Genomic DNA, 9,317 nt, shown 5'->3' on the forward strand with positions numbered 1-9,317 from the left:
CCCCAATAGGTCCACAGACGATGCAATCGCCATCACACTGTACCCGGCCCTATCCCACCTGGACAAGAGGAATACCTATGTAAGACTGCTGTTCATTGACTACAACTCAGCAATAAACACCATAGTACCCTCCAAGCTCATCATTAAGCTTGAAGCCCTGGGTCTCAACCCCGCACTGTGCAATTGGGTCCTGGACTTCTTGACGGGCCACCCCCCAGGTGGTGAAGGAAGGAAACAACACCTCCACTTCACTGATCCTCAGCACTGGGGCCCCATAAGGGTGCGTGTTCAGCCCTGTCCTGTACTCGCTGTTCACCCATGACCGCGTGGCAATGCACGCCTCCGACTCAGTCATCAAGTCTGCAGATGACACAACAGTAGTAGGCTTGATTACCAACAATGACAAGACAGACTACAGGGAGGAGGTGCGGGCTCTGGGAGTGTGGGGTCAGAAAAATAACCTCTCACTCAATGTCAACATAACAAAGGAGATGATTGTGGACTTCAGGAAACAGCAGAGCAAGCACCCCCCTATCCATAACAATGGGACAGCAGTGGAGGTGGAAAGTTTTAAGTTCCTCTGCAAACATATCACTGACAAACTGAAATGGTCCAAACACACAGACAGACTGGTGAAGAAGGCGCAACAGCGCTTCGTCAACCTCAGGAGGCTTGAGAAATTTGGCTTGTTACCTAAAACCCTCACAAACCTTTACAGATGCTCAATTGAGAGCATCAGGATGTATCACCGCCTGGTACGGCAACTGCACTGCCCACAACCGCAGGGCTCTCCAGAGTGTGGTGCGGTCTGCACAACGCATCCCCGGGGACAAGCTACCTGCCCTCCAGGACACCTAGAGCACCAATGTCACAGGAAGGCCAAAAATATAATCAAGGACAACAACCACCCGAGCCACTGCCTGTTCACCCTTCTATCATTAGGGTGGCAGGTAGACGAGTGGTTAGAGCTTTGGACTAATAACCGAAAGGTTGCAAGAACAAATCCCCGAGCTGACAAGGTAAAAATCTGTTGTTCTACCCCTCAAACCCACTGCCTTGTCCATCAATGAAAATAAGAATCTGTTCTTATAGTTAAATAAATCAAAAATTAAAAAATCATCCAGAAGGTAAGGTCAGTACAGGTGCATCAAAGTTTGGACCGAGAGGCTAAAAAACAGCTTCTATCTCAAGGACATCAGACTGTTAAACAGCCATCACTAGCACAGAGAGGCTGCTGCTGACATACACAGACTTGAAATCACTAGTCACTTTAATAAGTTTACACATCTTGCATTACTCATCTCATCTCATATACTGTATTCTGTATTCTATAGTATCTACTGTATCTTAGTCTATGCCGCTCTGACATTGCTTAGATTTGTGGGTATTAGGTGTGTGTTGTGAAATTGTTAGATATTACTTTTTAGATACTGCTGCACTGTCGGAACTAGAAGCACAAGCATATCAATACACCCGCAATAACATCTACTAGACATGTGTATGTGACCAATACATTTGATTTGATCATAAAACAAGTCAATCATCTCAATCATCTCACTCAACAGGTCAGGTATCTGTAGATGCTCGTCAGACAGTAATAATTAGCGTCAGTACTTCCCACACTACCAACACTGCTGAGTAGCAACTTCCCCCTCTCTCCACCCAGATCAGTGCACTGTCTTTCCAAGCACATAAAGTTGGCACGTTTTCAAGATTCTCATCTCTGACGTTTATAACTAGTTTCTCGAAACGAAACACATAGTCAAATCAAATCAAATCAAATGTATTTATATAGCCCTTCGTACATCAGCTGATATCTCAAAGTGCTGTACAGAAACCCAGCCTAAAACCCCAAACAGCAAGCAATGCAGGTGTAGAAGCACGGTGGTTAGGAAAAACTCCCTAGAAAGGCCAAAACCTAGGAAGAAACCTAGAGAGGAACCAGGCTATGTGGGGTGGCCAGTCCTCTTCTGGCTGTGCCGGGTAGAGATTATAACAGAACATGGCCAAGATGTTCAAATGTTCATAAATGACCAGCATGGTCGAATAATAATAAGGCAGAACAGTTGAAACTGGAGCAGCAGCACGGCCAGGTGGACAGGGAAAGCAAGGAGTCATCATGTCAGGTAGTCCTGGGGCATGGTCCTAGGGCTCAGGTCCTCCGAGAGAGAGAAGGAGAGAATTAGAGAACGCACACTTAGATTCACACAGGACACCGAATTGGACAGGAGAAGTACTCCAGATATAACAAACTGACCCCAGCCCCCCGACACATAAACTACTGCAGCATAAATACTGGAGGCTGAGACAGGAGGGGTCAGGAGACACTGTGGCCCCACCCGAGGACACCCCCGGACAGGGCCAAACAGGAAGGATATAACCCGCATTGCATGCATCCGCATTGCATGCAGTAAATCGTATCTATGCATTGTTAAGATAAAGATAATTACTTAATGGGAATGGATGGAGCTGTATGATAAAGCAGAGAGTTAATATTAACCCTGAAGGGGAGTTGTTTACTGTTAGGCTTGAGAAGCAGTATTTAGTAGTATTAGTAGTATTTATCAGTATTAGTAGTATCCTCAATTAGCTTCTGCAGAGGCTAATCTACCTGGTGTCCAAACAGTAATCAAAACAGAACAAATAAAATACATAATGTACATAGCACTACTTTTACAATTGAGTCATTTGGCAGACCAAGGTGTGATGCTTCCTTGAAGGAAATGCTTTCCTTTACAGCAAGACAAAGTTGGCTGTTATCTCATGCACATAAACATTTAGAATGTATTTGAATTATTAGATAAATACAACAACGGTTGAAATCAGGATGTGAACTAATAGGCTAAAACAAGGATTAAAAATGTACAAATAATAAAATATAGCCAACATGCTCGCCTTCCACTCCTAACTGCCTCTCCCCCCCAAACACATATACACCTGTATTCAATCAACTGACATTGGTGGGAGGGGCTTACCATACACTTACCATGGGCTCCCGAGTGGCGCAGTGGTCTAAGGCACGGCATCTCATTGCAAGAGACGTCACTGCAGAACCTGGTTTGAATCCAGGCTGTATCAGATCTGGCTGTAATTGGGAGTACCATAGGGCGGTGCACAATTGGCCCACCGTCGTCCAGGTTTGGCCGGGGTAGGCAGTCATTGTAAATAAGAATTTATTCTGACTTGCCAAGTTTAATAAAGGTTAAACATGTTTTATGTAAAAAAAGACCCAATTACCCAATGTGTGTGTGTGTGTGTGTGTGTGTGTGTGTGTGTGTGTGTGTGTGTGTGTGTGTGTGTGTGTGTGTGTGTGTGTGTGTGTGTGTGTGTGTGTGTGTGTGCGTGTGTGCGTGTGTGCGTAAAGAAATAAAACAACAGTAAAAAGACATTTGAAAAAAGAGGAGCAAAGCTATATACAGACACCTGTTAGTCAGGCTTATTGAGGTAGTATGTACATGTAGGTATCGTTAAAGTGACTATGCATATGTAACGATGTGAAATGGCTAGCTAGTTAGCGGTGGTGCGCACTACTAGCAATTCAATCGGTGACGTCACTCGCTTTGAGACCTTGAAGTAGTGGTTCCCCTTGCTCTGCAAGGGCTGTGGATTTGTGGAGCGAAGGGTTACGATGCTTCGAGGGTGACTGTTGACGTGTGCAGAGCGTCCCTGGTTCGCACCCAGGTCGGGGCGAGGGGAGGGACATAAAGTCTCTACTGTTACACATATATGATGAACAAAGAGTAGCAGAAGTGTAAAAAGAGGGGTTGGCGGGTGGTGGGACACAATGCAGATAGCCTGGTCAGCCAATGTGTGGGAGCACTGGTTGGTCGGGCCAATTTAGGTAGTATGTACAGTACATGAATGTATAGTTAAAGTGACTATGCATATAAGATAAACAGAGTAGCAGCAGTGTAAAAGAGGGATTGGGGGGAGGGGGCACACAATGCAAATAGTCCGGGTAACCATTTGGTTACCTGTTCAGGAGTCTTATGGCTTGGGGATAAAAACTGTTGAGAAGCCTTATTGTCCTAGACTTGGCACTCCGGTACCGCTTGCCATGCGGTAGTAGAGAGAACAGTCTATGGCTGGGGTCTTTGACAATTTTTAGGGCCTTCCTCTGACACCGGCTGGTGTAGAGGTCCTGGATGGCAGGCAGCTTTGCCCCAGTGATGTACTGGGCCGTACGCACTACCCTCTGAAGTGCCTTGTGGTCGGAGGCCGAGCAATTGCCGTACCAGGCAGTGATGCAACCGGTCAGGATGCTCTCGATGTTGCAGCTGTAGAACCTTTTGAGGATCTCAGGACCCATGCCAAATCTTTTTAGTTTCCTGAGGGGGAATAGTCTTTGTCATGCCCTCTTCACGATTGTCTTGGTGTGTTCGGACCAATCTAGTTTGTTGTTGATGTGGACACCAAGGAATTTGAAGCTCTCAACCTGATCCACTACAGCCCATCGGTGAGAATGGGAACGTGTTCTGTGCTCCTTTTCCTGTTGTTCCTGTTGTCCACAATCATTTCCTTAGTCTTGGTTACTTTAAGGGATAGGTTGTTATTCTGGCACCACGTGGCCAGGTCTCTGACCTCCTCTCTATAGGCTGAGCGGTCGCATCTACACTTCGGTCCGCAGGTAGTATAACTTTTCATTACATTTTCATTACATTTCATTATAGTACAACGGTTTGATTTGTCTAATCTTAGCAATTCCTTCTTAGCTAGCTACATAGCCGTCTTTGTATCAAAGATAATTGCGTAATTATCGTATTTCGTCGTCCTAACGTAGTCTACACTGCTATCTGCCCAGCAGCTAGCTAATCGTCCACCGTCTACCAGCACTGTAGAAACTATTACACTCAACTGAACGACTCGATTAGTGTAGTGTTAGCTAGCTACATAGTTGTCTTTGCTGTCTTCGTATCCAAGATAATTGTGTAGTTTAGAGTGTGTAGACTTAGAGTGATTATCTTAATTTACCGAGGTTAGCTAGCCAGCTATTTGTCGTCCTTAACGTAGGAGATACTGCTAGCTAGCTAGCTAACAGCTAGCCAATGTCTACCGAATAAGAACTTCAACAACCCGGTCAACATTCCGCTTCGCTCCACAGGTAGTATCACATTTTCATTTCACTTCATTACAGTACAACGGTTTGATTTGTTTGATCGTAGCTAGCTAGCTACATAGCCGTCTTTGTATCTAAGACAATTGTGTAGTCTAGAGCGATTTTCTAGGTTAGCTAGCCAGCTATTGTCGTTCTTTTAACGTAACGAATAGCAGCACTGTAGCACTGTAGAAACTATTACACTCGACGGAACGACTTGATTAGTGTAGTGTCAACAACGCAGCCACTGCCAGCTAGCCTACAAAGTCAACAACGCAGCCACTGCCAGCTAGCCTACTCCAGCAGTACTGTATCATTTCAATCATTTTAGTCAATATGATTCTTGCTACGTAAGCTTAACTTTCTGAACATTCGAGACGTGTAGTCCACTTGTCATTCCAATCTCCTTTGCATTAGCGTAGCCTCTTCTGTAGCCTGTCAACTATGTGTCTATCTATCCCTGTTCTCTCCTCTCTGCACAGACCATACAAACGCTCCACACCGCGTGGCCGCGGCCACCCTAATCTGGTGGTCCCAGCGCGCACGACCCACGTGGAGTTCCAGGTCTCCGGTAGCCTCTGGAACTGCCGATCTGCGGCCAACAAGGCAGAGTTCATCTCAGCCTATGCCTCCCTCCAGTCCCTCGACTTCTTGGCACTGACGGAAACATGGATCACCACAGATAACACTGCTACTCCTACTGCTCTCTCTTCGTCCGCCCACGTGTTCTCGCACACCCCGAGAGCTTCTGGTCAGCGGGGTGGTGGCACCGGGATCCTCATCTCTCCCAAGTGGTCATTCTCTCTTTCTCCCCTTACCCATCTGTCTATCGCCTCCTTTGAATTCCATGCTGTCACAGTTACCAGCCCTTTCAAGCTTAACATCCTTATCATTTATCGCCCTCCAGGTTCCCTCGGAGAGTTCATCAATGAGCTTGATGCCTTGATAAGCTCCTTTCCTGAGGACGGCTCACCTCTCACAGTCCTGGGCAACTTTAACCTCCCCACGTCTACCTTTGACTCATTCCTCTCTGCCTCCTTCTTTCCACGCCTCTCCTCTTTTGACCTCACCCTCTCACCTTCCCCCTACTCACAAGGCAGGCAATACGCTCGACCTCATCTTTACTAGATGCTGTTCTTCCACTAACCTCATTGCAACTCCCTCCAAGTCTCCGACCACTACCTTGTATCCTTTTCCCTCTCGCTCTCATCCAACACTTCCCACACTGCCCCTACTCGGATGGTATCGCGCCGTCCCAACCTTTGCTCTCTCTCCCCTGCTACTCTCTCCTCTTCCATCCTATCATCTCTTCCCTCTGCTCAAACCTTCTCCAACCTATCTCCTGATTCTGCCTCCTCAACCCTCCTCTCTTCCCTTTCTGCATCCTTTGACTCTCTATGTCCCCTATCCTCCAGGCCGGCTCGGTCCTCCCCTCCCGCTCCGTGGCTCGACGACTCATTGCGAGCTCACAGAACAGGGCTCCGGGCAGCCGAGCGGAAATGGAGGAAAACTCGCCTCCCTGCGGACCTGGCATCCTTTCACTCCCTCCTCTCTACATTTTCCTCCTCTGTCTCTGCTGCTAAAGCCACTTTCTACCACTCTAAATTCCAAGCATCTGCCTCTAACCCTAGGAAGCTCTTTGCCACCTTCTCCTCCCTCTTGAATCCTCCTCCCCCTCCCCCCCTCCTCCCTCTCTGCAGATGACTTCGTCAACCATTTTGAAAAGAAGGACGACGACATCCGATCCTCGTTTGCTAAGTCAAACGACACCGCTGGTTCTGCTCACACTGCCCTACCCTGTGCTCTGACCTCTTTCTCCCCTCTCTCTCCAGATGAAATCTCGCTTCTTGTGACGGCCGGCCGCCCAACAACCTGCCCGCTTGACCCTATCCCCTCCTCTCTTCTCCAGACCATTTCCGGAGACCTTCTCCCTTACCTCACCTCGCTCATCAACTCATCCCTGACCGCTGGCTACGTCCCTTCCGTCTTCAAGAGAGCGAGAGTTGCACCCCTTCTGAAAAAACCTACACTCGATCCCTCCGATGTCAACAACTACAGACCAGTATCCCTTCTTTCTTTTCTCTCCAAAACTCTTGAACGTGCCGTCCTTGGCCAGCTCTCCCGCTATCTCTCTCAGAATGACCTTCTTGATCCAAATCAGTCAGGTTTCAAGACTAGTCATTCAACTGAGACTGCTCTTCTCTGTATCACGGAGGCGCTCCGCACTGCTAAAGCTAACTCTCTCTCCTCTGCTCTCATCCTTCTAGACCTATCGGCTGCCTTCGATACTGTGAACCATCAGATCCTCCTCTCCACCCTCTCCGGGTTGGGCATCTCCGGCGCGGCCCACGCTTGGATTGCGTCCTACCTGACAGGTCGCTCCTACCAGGTGGCGTGGCGAGAATCTGTCTCCTCGCCACGCGCTCTCACCACTGGTGTCCCCCAGGGCTCTGTTCTAGGCCCTCTCCTATTCTCGCTATACACCAAGTCACTTGGCTCTGTCATAACCTCACATGGTCTCTCCTATCATTGCTATGCAGACGACACACAATTAATCTTCTCCTTTCCCCCTTCTGATGACCAGGTGGCGAATCGCATCTCTGCATGTCTGGCAGACATATCAGTGTGGATGACGGATCACCACCTCAAGCTGAACCTCGGCAAGACGGAGCTGCTCTTCCTCCCGGGGAAGGACTGCCCGTTCCATGATCTCGCCATCACGGTTGACAACTCCATTGTGTCCTCCTCCCAGAGCGCTAAGAACCTTGGCGTGATCCTGGACAACACCCTGTCGTTCTCAACTAACATCAAGGCGGTGGCCCGTTCCTGTAGGTTCATGCTCTACAACATCTGCAGAGTACGACCCTGCCTCACACAGGAAGCGGCGCAGGTCCTAATCCAGGCACTTGTCATCTCCCGTCTGGATTACTGCAACTCGCTGTTGGCTGGGCTCCCTGCCTGTGCCATTAAACCCCTACAACTCATCCAGAACGCCGCAGCCCGTCTGGTGTTCAACCTTCCCAAGTTCTCTCACGTCACCCCGCTCCTCCGCTCCCTCCACTGGCTTCCAGTTGAAGCTCGCATCCGCTACAAGACCATGGTGCTTGCCTACGGAGCTGTGAGGGGAACGGCACCACAGTACCTCCAGGCTCTGATCAGGCCCTACGCCCAAACAAGGGCACTACGTTCATCCACCTCTGGCCTGCTCGCCTCCCTACCACTGAGGAAGTACAGTTCCCGCTCAGCCCGGTCAAAACTGTTCGCTGCTCTGGCCCCCCAATGGTGGAACAAACTCCCTCACGACGCCAGGACAGCGGAGTCAATCACCACCTTCCGGAGACACCTGAAACCCCACCTCTTTAAGGAATACCTAGGATAGGATAAAGTAATCCTTCTCACCCCCCTTAAATGATTTAGATGCACTATTGTAAAGTGGCTGTTCCACTGGATGTCATAAGGTGAATTCAGCAATTTGTAAGTCGCTCTGGATAAGAGCGTCTGCCAAATGACTTAAATGTAAATGTAATGTAATGTCTCGTCGTTGTCGGTGATCAGGCCTACCACTGTTGTGTCGTCAGCTAATTTAATGATGGTCTTGGAGTCGTGCCTGGCCATGCAGTTGCAGAGGGAGGTGTTTAGTCCCAGGTTCCTGAGCTTGGTGATGAGCTTTGAGGGTGCTATGGTGTTGAATGATGAGCTGTAGTCAATGAACAGCATTCTCACATAGGTGTTCCTTTTGTCCAGGTGGGAAAGGGCAGTTTGGAGTGCAATAGAGATTGTATCATCTGTGGATCTGTTTGGGCGGTACAGAAATTGGAGTGGGTCTAGGGTTTCTGGGATAATGGTGTTGATGTGAGCCATTACCAGCCTATCAAAGCACTTCATGGCTACGGACGTGAGTGCTACGGGTCTGTAGTCATTTAGGCAGGTTGCCTTTGTGTTCTTGGGCACAGGGACTATGGTGGTCTGCTTGAAGCATGTTGGTATTACAGACTCAATCATGAACATGTTGAAAATGTCAGTGAAGACACCTGCCAGTTGGTCAGCACATGTCCGGAGCACACGTCCTGGTAATCCGTCTGGCCCCACAGCCTTGCATATGTTGACCTGTTTAAAGGTCTTACTCACGTCGGCTACGGAGAGCGTGATCACACAGTCGTCCTGAACAGCTGATGCTCTCATGCATGCCTCAGTGTTGCTTGCATCGAAGCGAGCATAGAAG

The sequence above is a fragment of the Oncorhynchus masou genome, chromosome 24 (assembly GCF_036934945.1).
Source record: "Oncorhynchus masou masou isolate Uvic2021 chromosome 24, UVic_Omas_1.1, whole genome shotgun sequence".
NCBI classification, from domain to species: domain Eukaryota; kingdom Metazoa; phylum Chordata; class Actinopteri; order Salmoniformes; family Salmonidae; genus Oncorhynchus; species Oncorhynchus masou.